Source organism: Vulpes lagopus, chromosome 11 (assembly GCF_018345385.1).
Source record: "Vulpes lagopus strain Blue_001 chromosome 11, ASM1834538v1, whole genome shotgun sequence".
Classification (NCBI taxonomy): domain Eukaryota; kingdom Metazoa; phylum Chordata; class Mammalia; order Carnivora; family Canidae; genus Vulpes; species Vulpes lagopus.
In genome coordinates, this window is record NC_054834.1 from 59,452,562 (window position 1) to 59,474,257 (window position 21,696).

The 21,696-nt window shown below is 37.6% G+C and overlaps 1 protein-coding gene across 13 annotated transcripts in view; it reads left to right on the forward strand.

Annotated features, from left to right (window-relative positions):
- LOC121471311 overlaps positions 1 to 21,696 on the forward strand; it is a 172,589-nt gene that overhangs the window by 57,802 nt on the left and 93,091 nt on the right. For 4 of the 13 annotated variants that reach the window (XM_041721865.1, XM_041721871.1, XM_041721869.1 and 1 more), the window contains 3 exons: positions 709 to 854; positions 3,668 to 3,772; positions 7,129 to 7,257. The gene's annotated coding sequence lies outside the window, so the exon portion shown is untranslated. Of the gene's footprint in view, positions 1 to 708; positions 855 to 1,006; positions 1,026 to 3,667; positions 3,773 to 3,945; positions 4,171 to 7,128; positions 7,258 to 9,329; positions 9,438 to 21,696 lie in introns of those variants that run through there. The other 9 variants (XM_041721868.1, XM_041721876.1, XM_041721875.1 and 6 more) reach the window with 7 other exon arrangements.

Here is a 21,696-nt window from a genome sequence, read left to right on the forward strand (position 1 = left end):
CAAAATTATGGTATTTCCAAGGAGCTGAGAAGTGTACAAAATTCTCCAAGATCAGGTTTTCATGACATGTAAAGGAACGGGGTTGATTGTTTAGTGAAGAAGAGTTCAGAATGCAAAATAAAGCTAATATAAGGAAATAGCACCTTTGAAAGTGAAACTCAACAAAGTTGGCAAGTGATTCAAGTCCCTTCGATTCTTCTTTAGTGTGAAAGTGATTTTGTTCGTTTGTTTTTAAATAAAATCTTATCTGTGGTCATGTTCGAGTATCCAAGGATTATCCCTAAGCAAAACCATTGGGGGTTCATGTCTTTGCTCCTTCATTCATTTATCCACTGATCGATTTCATTCGACAAATATTAATGGGTACCTGCTATTTGCCAGGCCCTGCAATAAGCCCTGGGATATGGTGGTGAGCCACGCATGCTTGCGTTTTGGGAAATACTGCCTTTTATATTGAACCCCATCCCCCCTCTGCAGAAATATTCACAATGCCTGTTAGCACATTAAAGGCTCTGAGAAGTCCTGCAGTGAAGAAACCTGTGTAACCTTCTCTGGTACAATGTTTCCTATATCCTTAGGGACTATTCTTTCTTGGAACACACTGTGGGAAATCTAGGTTAAGATAAAATAGGCTGCACAGAAGGACAGGATGACATTGGATAAAAAGGCAAGTAAAACACTGCTTTAATTCATACTTGTTGATTGCAGGGACTCTGTCACCGAGCAGCTTGGCACTCCACTTAATGAAGAGGAAGCATGTACTGCCTCGATTTTGTCCAAGACCCTTTCTTTTCTCTGTATTTGCAGTGGCCACATGGTTCAGCTTAGGAGATAATACAAGTTCAACATGACCGGTGAGGTTTTTCAATTTGTTCACAATGGTCCTGGAGCTAGCTGTTTGCCAAAAGAAACCCCCCTCCCATTCACGATGCTTCATTTGGGGGAGACAGATGAAAGTGTTGCTTATATGGTTAAATTGGATTCTTCTAAAACCATTCCAACAAATCGAACCTCTGAGAGAAGAGGTAATCTACAGATTGCATTTTTTTTTTTTTTGGAATTACATACTTCCAGAGAGTTAAAATACCTCTCAAAAAAAGTATATTAGTGTACTGCAAAAAATTAATACATGGAAATAATGTAAGCACAGGGTACTTTTAATTTCTCGGTGGCCCCGGGGCACCGTTATCTGCTCTTTTCTGGGAAATCACTCATCATGTAGCTATTGGGGAAAGAGAGCACTTCGGCCCCTTTTCTGGGAGCAATCCAATGCAGTATGGATATTAATTAAATTTATTAAACAAATAACACAGCGACTCGGGGAAGCAGGGGTCCATCTGCTAGTTCTGCAGACAGATCTCTGCAGAGACGCGAGCTGAATGGTAGTTAAAGCGAAGTTGCCGAGCTCAGCAGATGGGCTCTTGTCTCCAGTGGGGGAGATTTGGTGGCGGTCCAGCAACTCTTTCCCCCCTCCAGGTTTTTGTTCCTTGCAACTGTGATTGAAGAAGCCCTTCTCTGTCTTTTCCCAGCCTTGTGCCTCCCTCTCTCCCACCCTACCCCGCTTTGTTTATGTGAGCGATGTTTAAATCTGAGTGATTTGTTAGAGAGGCAAGTCCCGGCTGATCTCATTTTGTGTATGTGCTGGAAAGCTCAAGCAGAAGATAATTAGGAAAATGTAATCCCATTGACTTTACACCCCACTTGTGTACATTGCAGGAACTCAGCCTCGTGCCCTGGAATAAAGTCTCTGAACAGATTTGAATTTTGTCAGCATTCCCCTTCTCTGCCTTGGGAAATTCTTATTATTCTGAGGTTTTAGATGCACATTATTCTTAAAATCGTTCTTTAGATTGCTTTTACACCTATGTTTCTTGTAAAACCATGCGATGGATTTAAGGATCCTTGTTTGTTTGTTTTTTCCTTATGTCTTCATGATCTGCTGGCAAGTGTGTAGGTGCCTTAAATCCCAGTGTCTCCTTCATTTGCCATCTGGGGTGAGATGTCACCGATATTGTTAGATCAGCACATTTGTGATCTGCTGTATCTTTCAGAACCCCACCTCCCACCTCCCGACCTACCTCCTCCATGAAAAAAAGATGGGGAACCATTTTGCTTCCAGTTGATTATCGCTTCCTAGCGTTTGGGATGAGTTTTGACAAAAGCCCACTTGGGCAGAATTTAATGGTATGATGTTAGATTAATGCAAATCACCTCTGGCCTCTCTTCCCCCCACCCCCAACCCTTCATCCCTACCTGAATCTTTGCAAGAATTATTTTGTAGAAGGCTCTGTCCTGTCTGGCTACATCCCCTCACCTGAGACCAGTGCCTTTCTCAGGGGAGGGTGGGGGCCGATGAAGCCTGCTAGGCAGATTGTGTGCTCTACTGATGGCAAACTTTTGGACCAAAGAGATGCCACCTTGGGCTGAGTCCTGAAATGCCCTTGCCGTAGTAGTTGTTTGATTCCAGCCAACCTGCCAGCAGGACACTTCTGCAGAGATCAAGGCACCTCTGTGGAATAGAAACTTCCAATCAGAATGCATTCCCTCCCTTGCCCCCGCCATTCTTTGCCAGCAGAGGTCTCTGCTGATTACAGAACCCAAAGAGAAAAGGGACAGATGTATCTGGGGTTTTGATTCTCCGCAGGTGTACTGAGTTTGGTGGCCTGGCCTCCAGACCTTTATTCCAGTTTGTAAGAAGAACCAACAAATGGATCTCTTGACCCAGAGCACAAGGAAATCCTAGCAGGCCGAGCCTCTATGCCCTAGGATGGTTGGTTCATTTCTGCCGCTCTTGAAGGTGTTCGGCCAAGGCCATCCTTGATATTGGTCCCCGTTTGTGCTTCTGGAACTAACTTGAAACCCCAGGCTCATTGACTTTAACCAGGAGATGCAATATTTTAGCTGCTGTTGCCAGCCCCAGCCCCTCACTGAGGTTCCAACTCCCCCTCTGGCCATGCTAATATTCAGAATAGGAAGGCTTCTGTTACTATGGCAAATTGTTGGAATGAGGTGGAGATTTTGTTTTTCATTAGAGCCCTGCCAGCGATTATATTGTGAACTCAGAGTTATCGTTCCATCCCAGTTTTTTTTTTTTTTTTATGGAATTTAAAAAGGCACAGCAAAAAGGACAGTCATGAAGTGGCTGGTGAAAAATGTTTGTTTACCAGCAAATCGTAGGTGAACTGCCAATTTATTTCTCTAATTTGTTGGAAGTCAGAATTGGCTGGGGGCAGAGGGGGGAAGACTCTACATTTTGAATTCATAGGCTATTTACCAGTGTCTGCTCTGCTTCTCCTTCCACCCTGGTGTACCTGGACTAATTTTGTTCTCTGATTTAAATCGCAATCTAGTTGCTCTGGCATCTCAATTTAAGGGAAGATTGGATGTTGTTTTTCAAAGGGAATTGCAAGTGTTTTAGTCTTGTCTGAAAACAGATTGTGGCTTCTTTCCCAAGGATAAGCTTAGGAATTACATATAAATCTCAGGGTTTCATTCTTAGCAAAATGTTTTCAACCCTCTTGTCCACACATTAGTATAAATGAATAAAACAGAGAAAAAGCCAGAGAACACCCTGACAGTGTGTGAATATTTCTGATCTGCTTCCTCAGCCTGCCATTCTACTGAACACATTTTGTTTACTCTATGGCTTCTAATTGCTTCATTGCAGATTTTGTAGGCAGCATGACAACTTGGAACTAAATGCATAAAAAAGCTTTTGATGGGGAACAGAAGTTAACACTCATCTGTAAGGAACCAGAGAGTAGCTTTAAAGGTAACAATTTATTTGAAAATTATCTGATAAGGGCAGGTATTTTTCAGATGTTCACATTTATTTGGCCATGATGTACCTCTCTTCTAGGAGCTCAAATGCAAATTTTAAAAATATTCCATCTGGGGGCTCCTCGATTACTCCTTACTGTCTGTCTATCGCTCTTCTGGGGGAATATTCCGTAAAGAATCCATATTTGGGAAGATTACCACCAGTCTTATGTATCAAGTCTCCAGAATTAAATGCTGTAGGTTTTCAGAGCATGTACCTCACTATGAAGGACAGGGACTGAGGAATGGTATCTTCAAGCGAGACCCAGGCCTGGCAGCTTGTAGCTGAAGACACTGACCTCTGACCTGTGCTTCAGGGGACACAGCTCAGCTCCCGAGAGAAAAAGTAAGGTTCGTGATCCTTGTCATCCTTAATGATTTCTCAGCCTCTTCCCATGGCTCAGTCGTATTTCTGGTACCGTGTCTGGAGCTTTTCATAATCCTGGATAACAATAAATATTGATTGATTGCTAATTAGATTTGCATTTGGTTTCCAGGAGCCCAGCAGAATAATCCAGCACCCTATGTTTTGGCCTCTGGCCATCTGAGTCTTCTCAGGTCCAGGAATCTCTTATCTTTGCTGTGCTTCAGAAAACTGCCCTCCATTCTTCTGATCTAGTCTTCTGAAGTCAAGCTGAGGGGCCATCCTGGGGCTATATGATTTTTTTTGTGTTCTCATCCTACAGTATATTTTAATTCAAATTCAGAGTCTTGTGGTAGGAAGGGAATTTATGGACAAGAAGCTCAACTGCCTCCCAGTGACAGCCATGATGGAGAGATCATGCTGCTTATCCATTTGTAACAAAAGAGAATTTACGCTTGCGTTGTTGCAGTTTTTAATTTTACGCATTTTAAAATACTTTTATTTATTTTTATTTTTTATTTTTAAAGATTTATTTATTCATGAGAGACACAGAGAAGCAGAGACATAGGCAGAGGGAGAAGCAGGCTCCATGTAGGGAACCTGATGTGGGACTCAATCCCAGGACCCCAGGATCACGCCCTGAGCTGAAGACAGACCTCAACCGCTGAGCCACCCAGGCGCCCCTTAAAATACTTTAGATGTTAGAAACTTATTCTTTAAACTAATGAGTAGAAATTTCCATCTTAGAAACCCAGACTTTGTTTCTAGAAGTGATGAAAATAAAATCACAGTTCAACTCACTGGTATCATGATATCCTTTTTTACGTAATATGTCTTCAAGTAGGCTTACATTATTTAATGTTTCTATATATATGTATATTTTCAAGTATGCTTATATATATTTTTAAAGATTTTATTTATTTATTCATGAGAGATACAGAGAGAGAGAGGCAGAGACACAGGCAGAGGGAGAAGCAGGCTCCATGCAGGGAGCCTGACGTGGGACTCAATCCTGGGACTCCAGGATCACGCTATGGGTGGAAGGCAGGCACTAAACTACTGAGCCCAGGGATCCCAAGTATGCATATATATATATATTTTTAAAGATTTTATTTATTTATTCATGAGAGACAGAGAGAGAGAGAGGCAGAGACACAGGTAGAGGGAGAAGCAGGCTCCACGCAGGGAGCCTGATATGGGATTTGACCCCAGGCCTCCAGGACCACATTAGGCTGAAGGCAGGCGCTAAACCTCTGAGCCATCCAGGGATCCCCCAAGTATGCTTATATTTAATGATCACTAGCTACCATTGCTAGTTCCTGGGCTAAGTGCTTTACATGCATCATGCCATTTAGTCTTCACAAAACATTGATGTTCTCATTTTAAAGAAGAGAAGATTGAAGCAAGGAGATACCAAGTAACTTGCCCAAAGTCTCAGGAATCTGAAATAATCTAACGTTGTAGCCAATAGCCAAGCCTGGATTTGAAACCAAGTCAGCTGACTCCCATATCCCTGCATTTAACTGCTCTGCTATGTTGCTATATGGACTCATTTCTCATTTAGTTAAATCCAAAAGGAGCTTGAGGCCTCTTCCAATAAAGGTGCACATAAAATAACATAGTTCAAAACCAGAAGAAAAAGGTAAGTCATAGAAGAGTCCTTCAAATTTTGGGGGGGGGGCAGCAATCCTATTGTGCCTAAATGTGCACTAAGTCAATGTTGCCAATTTCTTAAACTTTCTTCCTCTTGGGAAGAAGGTGGGTTGCTACACCCACAACTCTTTGGAGGCAGAGACCTCATCTTGTCCCCACTGTGTTTCTAGTGTCTAGCTGACAGCGTTAAGATTGAAAGAGAGGACTGGGGAAGACGAAGCTGGATACAGAGATTGGATTCAGGCTGCTGCTGCTAAAGCACACTCATTCACAGCAGGTGTTGGGTCAAATTGGATGGCATATGTGACCCGGGAACCCAAGGCAAAAATGGGGATGGGAGAGGAAGAGAGGTAGAAAAAAACAATACTTATCTTTCTTATCTATTCTCCACTGTATGCTATTTTGCATTTTTTGTATATATCACTATTAACCACCTTGAATCCCTTTTCGAATGAGGCAAGATATAAATAAATGCTTATATAGGTGTATAGACACACACACATACACATAAAATATTAGGTTGAATTGACCTGTTTAATGAAATCCTTTGTTGTTTGCTGAGATAGATAAAGAAAGGGTGGTGTCCTAATCAGGAGGAGGAAAGACTAGGTTGGTCTTCCCATGTGCCGTGGGAGCCATCCCTGCCATCATCCTGGGTAGCGTGACTTCTAGGCCTTTGCCATGCTGCTTGCCTTCCTCTGGAACTTGAGAGTTCCCCTAAAAACTCTTTACTTCAAATTCATGCAGAAAGAATAGACATGTTCTTATTTTATTTACTGCAAACAATTTTGCTTCAATTCATGCAGCTGGAGACTGTATTTGTTTTTAAACAATTGTATACTTCACATGTATGTCATATTGATCTTTAGCTAACTAGCCCCCTGGTTCTCATCAGAGAATCCCCTCCTTAGATTTGTGCAGGTGACGTTTTACACCTAAATCCAGGACTTTGCATTAATTATTCCCATTTTGTAGATGGAGAAGCAGGTTCAAGGAGGCCAAGTAAATCTTCCTTCTTTTGTGTTCCTGTTTTTTCTCTACTGCTATGTGGCCTCTTCATTTTTATTTGTTTGCTCCCCATCCTCAGAGTTCTGCTCCTTTCTGTGGTTGATTCCATGTGTTCTTGACCAGATGGTATCAGAGCACTGAATTACAGAGTTTGAGGGGATTTTTACAATATCTTCTCTGGGTGGGGAGTATTTGTAAAATATGATAAACAACTTATATTGGGTGTTTCCCATACTAACATTATGCTAAAATGATTGCCTTCCTCTGTCATTTTTATATTCTAGGTCTCCAACTCCTGGGGGAAGGGGGAAGAAGGAAGATACCTACACAGTTTGATCAGAACTCAATAGCCCAATCATCACTGTGTGCCTTTGGCACACTCTTGCTTTATTCTCCCAAGAGAAGATTTGAGGGTGAGTGTGGTAGGCCTGGAACAGGCCTGTGTTTTGGCTACTCATGTCTGATAATCAGTGCTGCTTGGCTGTGTTCAGGATGCCAAAGCCAAGTGGTGAGGTTTTGTCATGTTACAGACAAAGAAAGTTTTACTAGTGGAGGTCATGGTGCACATCACTTATTTTCCATCAGGACAGAGAGTTGGTTCGTGGATGGCCCTTTACACTCCTAAGTCAGGCTGGATAAGTCTCACTCAACATGAGAGTCTTCTCAGATATCAGAACTTTTTGTTTATGAAGAAGAAAACTTTAGGAAGTAAGGAAGGGCCTGATGAAAAAGATTCTTCCTTTGGATAGGTCACAGTACAAAAAAGAAATTGTTTTTCTGTCTCCTATAAGCTCAAATAGACCAGGGCTACTGTTTCTCAGCTGGGGTAACTCTGGGAACAGGACAGTCTTGACCTGACTGGTATAGCCCTTTTAATTTCTGACCTGTGTCTTTCCCAGCCCTTACCAGGGGTCACTGAGGTGCAAAGACAAGCTTTGGTTTAGTTTTCCAGAACTTTTATTCTTTGTAATACTTGTCAATGTTCATTCGTTTATCCAATATTTGTTGAGTGCTTTCTAGAATTGGAACAAACTAAAACAACAACAACAACAGCAGCAGCAGCAGCAGCAGTGGGTCCTTCCCCTCAAAGAACCTCTGTTTTTTATTTTATTTTATTTTATTTTGTTTTATTTTATTTTATTTTATTTTATAAGATTGTATTTATTTATTCATGACAGAGAGAGAGAGAGAGAGAGAGAGAGAGAGAGAGAGACACAGGCAGAGGGAGAAGCAGGCTCCATGCAGGGAGCCCAACGTGGGACCTGATCCTGGGTCTCCAGGATCACACCCCAGGCTGAAAGGGAGCACTAAACCACTGTGCCACCGGGGCTGCCCAGAACCTCTGTTTAGAAGAGGAGACAGATATTAATTAAACAACCACAGCAACAGTATTATAATTACAAAAGTGCTAAATGATCTTAAAGAGAATGGACAGAGAGACCTCAGTCTGGTGGTTATATGACAATTCTAGTAATCCTGTCCATGAAAGTGGGCATCCAGATAAGGGGATGGGATGGGAGTGAAGGACCAGTGTGGGTAGATAGTAGGGGAAAAGATGTTGAATAATCTTGTAGTAATACTTAAAAAGGTAATAAGTTGATATTTTTCATTTAATGCTCTTCTAGAGCTTGAAGGTTTTTATCAAGTGGTATATCACTTTTATAATAAAAGAGATCTTAAAATAAAAACTAGGGGGGATAGGGATGCCTGGGTGGCTCAGTCGTTGAGTGTCTGCCTTTGGCTCAGGGTGTGATCCTGGGATCCGGGATCGAGTCCCGCATCGGGCCCTTTGCGGGGGGCCTGCTTCTCCCTCTGCCTGTGTCCCTGCCTCTCTGTCTCTCTGTCTCTCATGAATAAGTAAATAAATAAAAATCTTTGAAAAAAAACTAGGGGGGATGGATTGTTGGCTTAGACAAAACGAACATTTACTTCTTACAGTTGTGAAGGTTGAGAGGTCCAAGATGAAGGAGCCAGCAGACTTGGTGTCTGGTGAGGTGTGGCTTCCTGGTTTATAGACGATTATCTTCTCACTGTGTAAATGGTGAAGTGGGTGAGGAAGCGCTCTGGAGTCTCTTTTATAAGGACACTAATTCCATTTCATAAGGACTCCACCCTCACAACTTGAGCACCTCCAAACCCCCCCACCTCCAAATATCATTATGTTGGGGATTAGATTGCATCATATGAATCTTGAGGGGATATAAGCATGCAGTCTATAGCAACATATGATGTGTAAATCTCCTTATTCCTGCCCTGTCCAAGGAGGGGTGCCATTCTAGGGCGAAATCCTCCTCTTCCTTAGGACATCTCAGGTCCCACTCTGAGTGAAGGTATCGGCATCAACCCATATATTACATTCTAGTGATGCTTAATTTGTCTCTTAGTCTTGATATAAAAAAAATGAACATGAATGGAAGTTCTATTTTCTTCCTGCCTCCCCATGCTTCTCATCATTGGATCATCCTGCATCTTCCACACTTTGGAGGTCACTGGATTAGAGGACAGGAAGACCATTTGGAGATCTAAAGACAAACAAAGTAAAGCATCATTTTAAACCTGTAGAGGTAGAAGTGACTGATTCTCTGTGGAGCAGGTGATTTTCTTTCTTTTATTTATTCATTCAACAAACAATAAATTGAGCAATTCCTGCCAAGTGCTGTACTATATGCTGGAGAGCAAAAGATTATTCAGTTAGTCTCTGCCCCTGGGGAGCTCTTAGCTTAAGAAGGAAGACTGAAATGCAAATGAGAAATTGCAAAATGATACATGGAAAGAGGTAGTACAAAGTGTCCAGAGGCCCTCACCTTCCGCGTGTCTTTGTCACTTTCTTAATTGGCTGTACTCTGACCATTGTTTTTAATTGCACCTCTTTCATGCAGCCTTCCCTCCATACAGGTGATGTTACAGTAGTAAGTATCCTGGTGTATCTTCTTTACATGCCACTTATCACCTTATAACATTCTCTATAATTACATATATATTATATTTATTTGTTTTTAAAGATTTTATTTATTTATTCTTGAGAGACATAGAGAGAGAGAGAGAGAGAGAGAGAGAGAGTGAGGCAGAGACATAGGCAGAGGGAAAAGCAGGCTCCCTGAAGGGAGCCCAATGCGAGGTTCAATCCCAGGACCCCAAGATCATGATCTAAGCCAAGGCAGACACTCAACCACTGAGTCACCCAGGCACCCAGTATTGTATTTATTTTTATTGGCTCCCTCCCACAAGAATATCAGCCTCCCAAGGGCAGGGATATTGGTCTGTTTGGTTCACTAATCTGTCCCAACTCCAGGATTAGTTTGTTGAATGAATGAATGAAGCGATCATCAATCTCTGTCTGACTTTTGAAGGTTGTAGACAGGCGAGGAGAATGACTAAAGAGAATGTAATAAAGGTGATTTTTGAGCTGGGTCATACAGGGTGAGTTGAAGTTTTAAGAGGAAAGAGAGTGTTGTACAGAAGGAACAGTAGTATACACAATTACGGAGGTGAGCAGGAGCCTAGTGTGTTGGGAGAAGATGAATGGTTCAGCATGGTTGGAACTTAAGGCATATGGTGGAGAACAATGGAAGATGAACTCAGACAATTGAGAAAGATCGTGAAGTCCCTCACATATGTTGCTTATCATTGGGGGAACTTCAGACAGCAAAAAGTGCCTGAAGACCTGTAAAGAGAAAAGTTGATAAATTAATTTGTGTAACATATGGAAAATCTTACTTCCTCTGTTTTCAAGCACAGTGCTTGTCCAGAGCATTGTAGTTGAGGAAAAGACTTTAACGATGTCCCTGGGCTTTGGATGAGTCCTGGGAGGAGTAACTAAAAATCTAGGTTAGGAAACATGCTGTTTTCATCTTTATCACCTGGCCCAGAGCTCACGACATGGTAGTTGTTCCATAGATATAAACAGAAATAAATGAAAGGATGAACTTGGTAAGAAGCGTGCAGATGACCTCTGAAGTGAAAAGGCTAACACATAAGTGGTGTCTAGTTTTATTCCCATGGGTGCTGATGTGAATGCCCCCCAGATGTGTTTGTGGATAATCTCCAGGACTCCTTTGTGGTGTCACAGTTTTGTGAGAAAGAGAATGAACTTTGGAATTAGGATAACTTGAATGTGAGTCCTCCATCACTTGCTAGCTGCATGCGTTAAGTAAGTTCCTTAACCTTTCTTGAGTCTCACATTCCTACTGGAGGGATGTCAGTACTTTCATCTAGGGCTGCTTAAGGATTAAATGAGATGGTCTGTGGAAGTGTTTCAGGCACTTATGGGAACTTCGTAAACATTCCACGTGGGTGGCAAGACTCTTCATTCCTTATGCTCATGGGGAGGAATGAGGTGTTTGGGTCCACCTTGATAAGTTGGTATAGGGTTGAGACACATTGATGTTTCATTTTTCTTTGGTCAAAAGCAGAGTAAAATGAACATGACCCATCCCATTACCTAATGCGATGGCAAACATTTCCTGTGGGCCAAGCAGTGTTAATGGAAATATAAACTCAGCGGTTGAATTACAGAAAATATGTGTTTTTTTCTAATGACCCATAATGACTGAACACACCAGGTACTGTGTTCCTCTTCTGTGCTGACAACTTTGGGGTGTGATGTAAGAAAGAGAGATGGTTGGGTTGGGGTGCTAATAGCAGGGTCAAAGTTGTAAGTGTATTGACGGATGCTGACCAATTAGCGCCACACAGGTAAAGGGTCTGTCTTTTCATTCTAAACAGCCCTAGAATGTTGAAGATGTCACAGGATGGATAGGAGGAAGGATGGTTCCTCGCTCCTGAAAAGGTCCTTGAAACTCGTGCCCTGTTGGTGGTTCATTAATCTCAGCTGAAATTTGAATCTTAGTGGGTCAGGCCCTGTACTAACTGCTTTCTGCTGATCATCTCACTGAATATGCATAACAGCAATGTAGATATTATTTCCCCTACTATTTATTCATTTATGAAGCTTAGAAAAGTGATTAATCTTGTCCAGGTTTCCTTGAGGGGCAAGTGGTGGAGTTGGGACTTGAATCTCTGTCTCTTTGACCCTGAATTTGTAACCTCCAAAGTATTTTCCTCCAAGGTACAGTTATACTGTGCTTCTGTCTCTGTTAATGAAGAAGAACCATCGTCTTAACACACATTAGAGCAGTTTGAATTACTGTCAGACACAGATGTGTGTCTTTTTTAGACTGTTCACTTGCTGTCCTGTTTGTTCATTAAAACAAGCTTTAAAAAGGCTGCATGTGTTTATTTAAATGCTGACTTCATAGGGTAGGAAGAAGTGACATAGCTAAGTAATCAATTTTACTTCTCTCTGTGATGTTTTTGTCTTGTGAGTTTGGGTGCAATATGCATAATTTATGTGTCATAGAGATAAAATAATTTTTAAAGTTTCTAGCTTCAGGTAAACATATTTAACAGTAAAATATGACTTTAAAAAATCAGTAAAATGATCGTTTATGTAATAGGCCGGATTTAAGATATCCCAAGGATCAGATTACTGTAGTTGAAATTCTTCCTGGAGCATGACTCAAGCGTTTTGGGAAATGGCATTAATTCTCTTAGATGGGATCAGAATAAAGTTTCAGTGGATTAATACTCTGAGTTTCAAGAATCTCAAACCATCTGATATTCCTAGAAAGTCTAGGCATCAGCCTGGGCTGAAAGTTTGATTTTTATACAATCAGTTAGCTTTATGCTATTATATGCCCTTGCCTGGCTCTCACCCTGACCCCATATTATCTACGTGTTGGCTTTTGGTCCTTACCAGGGACTGGGTAAAATTGGGTGAATTGCTTATGCAAATTTGTCATCATTTCCCAAAAGGAGATCACACTGCTCCCCCTCCAAGCATGTAATCCTTCTGTTCATAAATTCAGCAACTAATTTTAGAGAGTAAATGACATTAGAAAATTTTAAATTTTATATCATGTGCTAGAATTTGGCCTTTGTTTACTTAAACATTATTCAACCCGAGTACAAAATACACTGCTGGGGCCCTTTAAAACATTTTTTTTTGGTTAGATTTTTAATTCAACTATAAAGACAATTCAAGTGAGAAACTTCAGTGCGTTGATTTTGTTCTTTGCGTCATTGCACTGTAATTAGCTGAGTTGTGTTTTAAATGCAGCACAAGAACATCTTTCTTGTCTGTTTATGTCAGAAAAAAAATGGCTAATGAGCACTTATCAAAAAGATGAACATTTTTTCATTAGATTAAGTAAAATCAAAAGAGATTTATAATGTACTATTATGTTTCAACTTGGAATAAATTGAGTAAAATAGCTAATATCTTCACAGTTTCCTGAGAATTTCTTTGCATGGCAGGATCCTCCTCCCCCACGTACTTAGGCTTCAGCAAGTGCCCATTTGTGGTGATTTACTTTGTAAAGTCAGGGCACTTCCCAAAGGGTTTGGAATGCCATTAATATTGTTTGTAAAATCTGAATATCTATGAAGCAGGTGTCAAAATTGAATTCCTTTGGGTATGCTAGTGTTCTTTGCTACTTGCAATACAGTTCTTTAAAATTGCTTTAAAAAATACTTTCCCTCTACTTTCTCTTGGTGGTCAGTCAAAATACCACCTGGTACTCAGTATCATGCAGAGCATTCTTTTATTTATTTTGAGATATTTGTGTGTGTTCAAGTGAATGAATATTAACCCCTGTGTTCTCAAAAAGTACAGGTGATGAAGGCTTATTCCTTACAAAAAGTTTAATGTAAAAATGTACACATTTAAGAACCTTCTCCTTTTATATGTCACCTAGATGGCAGGTTATTTTCAGGTCAGCAAAAATTCTAAGACATTGCTTTCTTTTTTTACTAAGTGAGAGTTAAAATCCATTGTATCAGTGTCTGCTTGGGGTTGTACGTGCACATCCATAAAACAGCTGATATAACAAGGCCTTATATGGATGAAGAAGAATCTTAACTTCCTCAAGTTTTTTGAGTTAGCATTAGAGTGGACAAGAGATAAATTCTCAGTATAAAAAAATGACAGACTGCTCTGGACACTGGAGACTTAATCTAATCACATAACTTCTTTGTCCACATAGCATGCTTTTGGGGAGAATGTTTTGTTTGATGTACAGCATATTCACAAATGAAAGAAGTTTGATAAGTTTCTGCAGAGTAATATACCCATGTAAGCACCACCCAGTCCAAGTTGTAGAACACAACTAACACTGCAAAGACATTCTTTATGTCCCACCCCATTATTTATCAAAAGTAAGAATCACTCTGATTCACTTTGGAACTTTATATGAGCACAGTCATACAGCAAGTACTCTTTTGTGTTTCGTTTCTTTCCCTCAAAATTATTTCTGTTGAGATATATTAATGTGATTATGTGTATCAGAAAGTCATTTTTCATTGTTGTGTAGTCCTCTATTGCATGAATCTACCACTATTTATCCATCCTACTCTTCGTTTTGTATCCAGTTTGGGGCTACGTGAACAATGCTGCTATAGGTATTCTTGTCTGTGTCTTTGGGTGGACATATGTATGCTTTTCTGTTGGATATATACAAAGGAGTGAAACTGTTGGATCACAGGATAGGTGTTTGTACAGTTTTAGTAGATACTGTGAAATAGATTTCTGAATGATGGCTACCATTCATACTCCCACCAGAAGAGTATTAAAGTTCTAGTTGCTTTACATGCTCATCAACAAAATAAAATTTTAACCATTCTGAGGGGCTTAAAAGTGAAATCATTGTGGTTATCATTGCATTTTCCTGATGGTTAGCACCTTTCATTATGCTTATTGACCATTTGTATATCCTCTTTCATGGTGTGCCTATGTAAGTCTTTCGCTTATTTAAAAAAATTTGGTTGTCCATTTTTTTCTCATTGATTTTTAAAAGTTCTCTGTATATATTGGATATGAGTTCTTTGCTGGATGTGTGTATTGCATTACTGATATCTTTTGATAAACATAAGTTCTTAAATTTGAGGAAGTTATATTTATTAATCTTTTCTTTTATGGTAAGTGATTTTTATGTCCTGTATTCAGAGATTATTTTGCTCACTTCAACATTAAGAATATAGCCTGTGTTACTTTCCAGAAGGTTTATTGTTCTTCCTTTTACATTTAGATCTGTAATTGATGTGGAATTGACATGTGTGCATGCTTTGAGGTAGGTTAAAGTTTCATTTAAAAATGTCAGTTATTAAACATACCATCTTTTCCCCATTGCATTCCATATCACTTTTTTCATAAATTAGGTGGCCTTATATGAGTGGTCTATTTCATAGACCCTCTATTCTGTATCAGTGATTTATTTGTCTATCCTGTACCACTACCAGTATTTTAATTACCCTGTACTTTATAATACATCTTGATATTTGATAATGTAAATTCTTTAAATTTATTCTTTTTCATGTTTCTTTTGGCTGTTCTAGCTCTTTTGTCTCTCCAAGTAAAAATTTAGGATCAGTTTATTAATTTTTATAGAAAAGCCGGCTCAGGTTTTGATTGGGTTTACATTGAACTTCAAGATCAATGCGGAGAACTGACGAACTTTGCAATAGTCTTCTAATCCATGGACATAGTACATCCCTCCATTTATGTAGCTCTTCCTTAATTTCTCTCAGCAATGCTTTGTAGTTTTCAATGTATGCATCTTACATGTTTTTTGTTAGCATTGTTCCTAGTATCTGGTATTTTTGATGCTGGATATTCTTAGATAGCTTATATTATAGTAATGTCAATGATATTGTTTTAAAATTTCATTTCCCAGTTGTTCAGTGTTAGTATATAGAAATATAATTGACTTTTAAGTATGATATCTATATCCCATGACTGCTAAATTCACTTTTATTTGTAGATTATTTTGAATATTTTATGTATTTAATCATATCATCTGTTGCCAATGACACAGATTTTTTTTTACAACTTAAAAAATAATTTTAATAATTTTAATTTCTTTCCTTTGGACCACCATGCTTAATGGAAGTACAATGATGATAATGTTTAATAGTACAGTAAACATTACAGTGCTTAATAGATGTGATGATATCAGACACTCTGTTTTCATTCCCAGTCTCAGGGGAACAGGAAGTTTCCTTCTATTACTAGTTTATCAAGATTTTTAAACACCATGAACAGGCATTTAATCTCATCAAATGCCTTTTTTTGGGTGGCATCTATTTAGTGACTATTTAATTTTTCTTACTTGGTTAATGGGGTAAATTATATTGATTGCTTTTCAGATGTTAAAGTAACCTTGTATTACTGTTATGAATTAACTTGGTTGAAATCTATTCTTTTTCTGTATCATAGGATTTGATGTGCTAATATTTTTATTTGGTTTTGTCAGATTTTTTTCATCTATGTTCATGAGAGAGATTGGGTTATACTTTTTCTTTCTGGTAATAATTATTTATTGCTAAGTTTTGGTATGGACCATGTAAAATGAATTCAGGAGTGATTTTATTTTATCCATTCTATGAAATAATTTATATAAGATTGGTGTTGGTTCTTTTTGAAATGTTTAAATAATTTACTGATGAAGCGATTCGGACCTGAAGTTTTCTTTATGAATAGGCTTTAAATTACAGATTCTTATTTTAATAGGCATAAGACTATCTGGATTATCTAGATCTATCATCTTGTGTTGCTTTTGGTAAATTAGTATTTAAAAAAAAAGTATCTGTCCATTTCATCAGAATTATCAGATTTGTTGGTCTACAGTTATTTATAATGCCTCTAATATTTTTAATGCCTGTAAGATCTGTAGTGATGTTCTTTTCCACCTTATAGTATTATTGGCATTTTATCAATTCTTCTTCTTCTTCTTCTTTTTTAATTTAAAGAGCCAACTTTCGGTTTTGTTGTATTCCTCTATTACAGGGATTGGCAAAATATGGCTTCTGGTCAGATTGGCCCATCACCTGTTTTTGTAAATACAGTTTTATTGGAAAACAACTGAATCCATTCATTTCTGTATTGTCTGTGCTTACTTTTGTACTACAATGGCAGAGTTGAATAGTTGTGATAGATCATGTAGCTTACAAGGTCTGAAGTATTTACTCTGTCCCTTTATAGAAAAAGTTTACTGACCTGTGCTCTATTATACTTTTTTTCTTATTTAATTAATTTTTGTCCTTTTATTATTGCTCTTGTCCTTTCTTTGAGTTTAATTTGCTGTTCCTTTTCCTGCTTCTTGAGGTGGATCCTTAGATCATTGATTTTTCATCCTTAGATTTTTCACTTAACTATTATATTTTCTCTAAGTATAGATGAGCTGTATCCCACAAATTTTTATGTACCATATTTGCATTATTATTCTGTTGAAAATGTTTTATTGTATATCTATTATGATTTCTTACTTAACTCCTAGGTTATTTACAACTTTATTAATTGATTTTCAGGTATTTAAGGATTTTCAAAGTTTTTTCAATGTTATTGTTTTTTAGATTAGTTCCACTGTGGTGAGAGAGCATATTCTGATTTTAATTCTTTGAAATTTGTTGAGACTTGTTTTACAGGCTGGTATATTTTATTTTGGTAACTGTTCTAGAGCTACTTGGAACTCAGGTATATTCTATAATCATTGGGTGCTATGTTAAGTTTGTTGATCACACTGCTCTAATTTTCTTTTAACTAATTCATTTTCTTCTTGTTCTTTTAGCTGAGAGAGGTGTGTTAAAGCTGTCTACTGGGATTGGGAATTTGTTACTCCTTTGGTTTTGTTAGCTTTTGCTACATTTGAGACTATGTTGTGAGGTCTTGTGTTGTGAGATCATGTTTAATTGAACTTCTCCCTTTACCAAAAGTTTCTTTCTGTATAGTATTACTTCTTTTCTTAAAATCTATTTTGCCTGTTTTTAGTACATTTATACCAGCCTTTTTCTGTTGTTTTTGATGTTTTTATGTTTTCAATCTTTTTAGTCTAAGCTTTTCTGTGTCCTTACATTTAAGTAATGTGTAGTTGGGTTTAAGAAAAATCAATTTTTACAATTTTTGTCTATTATTTGGAGTATTTAGTTACAACTAATGTAATTTTTGCTATTTTTTTCTTAAGTCTACTACCTTACTGTTCGTTTTTTGTCTCATCTGTTTTTTGGTCATATCATCTTACATATTTCCTTCTTTTGGATTTGAAAATATGTTTTTATTGATTAGTTTTCCTTTTGTTAATTAAATATTCACTTTTTATTATTTTTGTGATTATCCTAGAGGTTACAACATGCATTCTGGACTTACAGTGAGCCTTAAGTTAGGATTCTTACCACTTACTGAAGAATGCAAGGACCTTAGAACTAAATTTGCTCTATTATCCCTTTGCTCCTATTGTGGACTATTTTAAATATATGTTTATATATATTTATATCATATGCATATGTTAAAAACCAGAAGATATTAGTCATATTATTGTTTAAGCAGTAACATATACTGTTTATATACATATATAGCAGTAACATATACTGCTTTTATATATAAACATATACTGTTTAAGTCAGTATTAATTTAAACTTACCCACTTATGTACCTTTTCCAGTACTCTTCATTCTTTTCTGTGTTATAATGCTTCCATTGAGGATCATTGTCCTGCTTAAAATCTGCTGGGATGAATTCTCTCAGGTTTTGTTAAAATGGCTATTTATTTAGATTTCATTTTTGAAGGATATTTTCTCTGGTGTAGAATTCTAGCTTTGCAATTATTTACTTTGAGAACTTTTAAGGTGCCATTTTTTTGTCTTCCGTTTTCCATTATTTCCATCGAATAAGTCAGGTTAGGTTGTTACTTTGAAGGTAAAATGTCTTGTCTTTTTTTCTTCAAGAGTCTTTGGGTTCCAGCAGTTTTGTTATGGTTGCTTTTCTTTAATTTAACCAAATGGGTGTCACAGTGATTCTTGAATCTGTGGCTCTCTGTCTTTCAGTTTGGGAAATTTTTCTGTATCTCTTCAACTATTGCTTCTTACTCATTACCTGCCTCCTGTTTATCTAGAACTTTAATTACAACAATTATTAACAATAGCACTTAAAAAAAAGTGCTATCCAATATATGTCAGTTACGCTTATTTGTATTTTAAATCTTTTTATCTGTTTGTGCTTCAATCTGAATATTTAGGCTGACCTATGTTCCAGTTAATGAATTTTTTCTTCTACTGTGACTAATCTGTTGTTTTACCTATCTACTGAGTTCATAATATAATGATTATATTTAGTAGATTCCAGTGCTCTGGTAAAATGATCAGATGTTTTACCTGTTTTTTGAACATATGAATGATATCTTTTTGGATCAGCCTTAATTTTTTTAGAATTTCAAGTGTACAGAAAACTTGTAGGAATCGTGGGAAGCATTACTCTGTATCTTCTACCTAGAGTCACAAATGTGTTACATTTTTCCCCATTTGCTTTATCATCCTCTTCTCCATGTATAGGTGTTATCCCCTGCCACATTCACACACATTATTTCTTTCTGAACCATTTGACAGGATGTTGCAGATGTCATGCTTCTTTATTCCTAAATTTTTCAGTTTGTGTTTACTAAAAACAATGAATTCATCTTACATAACCACAGTATAACTATCAAAATTAGAAAGTTTAATATTGATACAATATTACTGTGTGATCTACAATTTAAATTCAAATTTTATCAGTTATCCCAAAAATGATCTTTATAGCTACACTTTTTCCCAGTCCAGTATGTGATCTAGGATCATGCATTTAGGGCTATTTAGTCTCTCTTAATTAAAATAATTCTTCCACTCTTATTTATCTTTCATGATATTGATATTTTTTAAGAGTATAGAACTGTTACTTTGTAGAATGTTCCTCAATTTTGATTTTTCTGACGCTTCATCATGTTTGATTCAGATAATGCACTGTTGCCAGAAATGACACAGATGTGATATTGTGTCTTAGTCTCTTGGTTCGTTTATAATTGACTTGGATAACTTGGTAAATTCATACTGTCTTTGTGTGTGATCCACCATAAAGTCACTGTTATTGATTTATAATGGATAAGTAATTTGTGGGAGAAATATTTGGGGATCATATAAATATTATATTCCTCACCAAACTTGTACCTAGTGTATTTTAGTATCCATTGATGATTCTTGACTGAATCAGTTATTACTGTGATATTTGCAAAATGATGATTTTTAAATCTATTATCCTTTCTACACTTATTACTTGGCATACTTACATAAAGAATAACTTTTCCTTTAACCTCATTTATTAATTTTGAAAACTTATTTGAGAAGTTTATAATCAGGACGCCTGGTTGGCTCAGCAGTTCAGCCTCTACCTTCTGCTCAGGGTGTGATCCCGGGGTTCTGGGATTGGGTCCCACATCGGGCTCTCTGCGAGGAGCCTGCTTCCCTCTGCCTATGTCTCTGCCTTCTCTCTGGTCTCTCTTGAATAAATAAATAAAACCTTTAAAAAAGAGAAAAGTTTATAATCCATTAATCTAATTTTATTTATTTGGTTTTCTTTAGAAAGGGAGAGAGTAGTGAGGGGTCAGAGGGAAAGGGAGAGAGAATCCCAAGCAGGCTCCATGCCCAGCAAGGGCCTGATGTGGGACTTGATCTCGCAACGTTGAGATCATGACCTAAACCTAAATCAAGTTAGACAACCAACTGACTGAGTTACCTAGGTGCCACCCACTGATCTTATTTTCAAATTTAATGCTCAAATAGTACAGATTTGGTCATTTCAAACCCCCTCAGTTAGGCTTCTATGAACTTTTACCATCTTCTTTGAACATTTCTTTACTTGCTGGCACAGTGAGGTATTCCAGAATCGTCTTTTATTTTATCTGCCCCACCACTGGAATCAGTCATTTCTCTAAAGCATTCTGGTTTTTTTTTTTTTTTTTTTTTTTTTTTTTTTTTTGGTGGAGAAAGGTGTGTAGCATCTAAGATCTAGACACTTAAGTATAATCATTTTGCTACTGGAGTGCCATTGTGTCTAGGCTCAATGGGGCTAAGAAATCTTTTTCTATCTCTAATCTATGAGTTCATATTGATACTGCAAAATCTAATCTAGCACCAGAAGGTTCATTTTAATTTTTCTTCTATTTGTAAATCCTTTTGGCAAGGGAGAAAATTGGCTCACATTATCCTTGGCATATCTCTTTTTTTCCCAGTCTTAGATTCACAGAAAGCAGTTTCAGGATTGTTAACCCTACTGCTATAAAAAAAAAAAAAACATGTGCACTAACCAGTGTTTAGTATTTGTTAAAAATTTTTGTCTTTAGACTGAGGGTATAGAGTCAAAATTCTGTATTAAAAAGTAATTATTGGGACATCTGGGTGGTTCAGCAGTTAAGAGTCTGTCTTCGGCTCAGGGCATGATCCTAGAGTCCTGGGATGGAGTTCCATATCGGGCTCCTTGCATGGAGCCTACTTATCCCTCTGCCTATATCTCTGCCTCTCTCTCTCTCTGTGTCTGTCATGAATAAATAAAATATTTAAAAAGAAAAAGAAAAAGTAATTATTTTTCCCTTCAGTGTGATTGTTATTCATTAGAAATATAGTTGGGCTCATATGTTTCTGTTTATATTCCATTTTATATTTCTTTCTCTTCCATCATTGTTAATTTAACTTCATCATCATCATCATCATCATCATCATCATCCCTGTCATAATCTTGTGTATGTAAAACATTAACATAAACCCCAAAATTACACAAAAAGCTATATTCAGCGGAGTGTTACTTCCCCTTCTTCACTCCTATCCACCTTGTTAATACACCCTCACTATAATGTTTCAGGTTCAGGCTTCTTGAGTTTCTTTTCATAAATATAAATAAATAATTATCTTATTAAAGCATCAGCCTGGAGGATAGGCATCTAATTTAACACATCTGGTAGACTGCTGGAACATTCTCTGGGGATGGAGACTGGCTGGTG